Below are 1,681 nucleotides of genomic sequence, written 5' to 3'. Positions count from 1 at the left end.
GGGGGGGGGGAACCTAATCAAAACCACCAAATCCCTTTTCCCTGGTCCACTGAGCAGATATCATGGCAAAATCTTTCAAGTTGAGCTGAGAATGATTATATGAGTACTCTACTACTTGCTATTCTCATGTGACAACACACAAAATAGCAAAGCAAAAACAAGCTGCATCTTGAATAATGAAAATAAGACCTGAATTTTTTTTTTAAAAAAGCTGACTATTTAAGTTTTATCCATGTGAATTCCTTTCTCACCAGTTTTGCTAGATTTGGAGCTTCCACACATTAAGTCTACTTTTGTCTTGCATATGAAACTCTCCTTCATGGATACTCAAATCGTAGTTTTGGAAGAAAAAATGCTGGAGGACAAAACAGTTAACTCATGTATGCCAAACACCATGTATGCCAAGAGTTCACTACTGGTGACTCAGCAGAGTGATAAAAGCACTGCAAGTGGAATTTTGAATTTCACCCTTCTCAAAATTAAAAATATTTTTCAGCTAGGAAAAAAAAAAAACTTCAACTTCACATTTCAATTTACTGGACCTAGCTCTTCCTTCTCCCTTTCTGTAAGCTCTGCAAACCAATTACTTTGCTATCTGTTTTCTCCAAAATAAAACTTGAAGACACACACCAGTTCACCACTCAGCATGGGCAGCAGTCCGTGAAGGAATATCCCCTTCAGTGCTGGCAGACATTTGAGTTACTGAAGTAACTGCAACTGAGCTAAGGAAGCTCCAAACCCCGCCCAAGCAGATTCAGAGAACCATGCAATTTCACCTCAGAAAAGAAGTCATCTCACCTGAGGTTCAGGCCTCTGTTGGCAGTAGAAGTGACCAGCAAGATTTAGATATAGTTAACCCCAAAATTATGACAGCCCTCTTATGGAACATCTAGAAGCCATTTCAGCTGAAGTTCCCTGAACTTCATTCATTATAAATACTAAAAGTGTTGTTATAAACAAAGCAGGTAACTTCTTGTACCTCTGGAAATTATATCAGAGCACTATGTTCCTGACAGTACTAGATTTCAAAGAGAAAAATAATTGTTTGTTTTGAAAGATTTTCAATCCTATTTGCCAATAATCAGTAGTGTTGCTTATCTAATACCAGGGCACAAGAAAAAACTGCAGACGAAAAATGAAAATAAAAATACATAACTAAATCATGTCCCAATTCATTTGCTTCTTGCAAAAAAAATCTGTAGTACAGACCTGTGAGAAAGTTTTGATTTATAAAGACTTTAGGAAATTACTACCTTACCTCCTCTAATGAAGTTTTGTTTTGTTAGATACATTTCTTCAGACCACAGTAAAATACATTTTGCCTGACTGTAAATTTTCCTAGGCCTTGAAATAACCTAAAAGGTTTTCAGGTGATTTTTCATGCAGAACTTGAAGAATATGTAATAAACAGTTATGTGAAGTGCATTTTAAATATGAGAACTATTAAATATTTTGCTTTTAAAAATAATCCTAGCATTGCTAATTTTAAAGATTATTACTCAGTTATGTTTTCACACTAACAGGAGGAGTGCCTCTGTAGTACTACACAAAGCATTTGTTTATAGCAGCAAATGCTTTTCTAAAAATTAAGTTTTCAAGAGTCTGAAAACAGTGTCAACACACACTGTAATGGTTAATTATTATATTTCAATGATTCACTACTCATGGAGCATTCCTTGTA

At 35.2% G+C, this 1,681-nt stretch overlaps 1 protein-coding gene across 3 annotated transcripts in view; it reads right to left on the bottom strand.

The window, feature by feature from the left end:
- ITSN1 (intersectin 1) overlaps window positions 1-1,681 on the bottom strand; it is a 105,092-nt gene that overhangs the window by 85,023 nt on the left and 18,388 nt on the right. The gene's annotated exons all lie outside the window — the stretch shown is intronic.

The sequence above is a fragment of the Antrostomus carolinensis genome, unplaced genomic scaffold, assembly GCF_000700745.2.
Source record: "Antrostomus carolinensis isolate BGI_N321 unplaced genomic scaffold, ASM70074v2 scaffold16326, whole genome shotgun sequence".
Lineage (NCBI taxonomy): Eukaryota > Metazoa > Chordata > Aves > Caprimulgiformes > Caprimulgidae > Antrostomus > Antrostomus carolinensis.
Note: the sequence above shows the minus strand (reverse complement) of the source record. Positions and strands in the feature narration are given on the sequence as shown.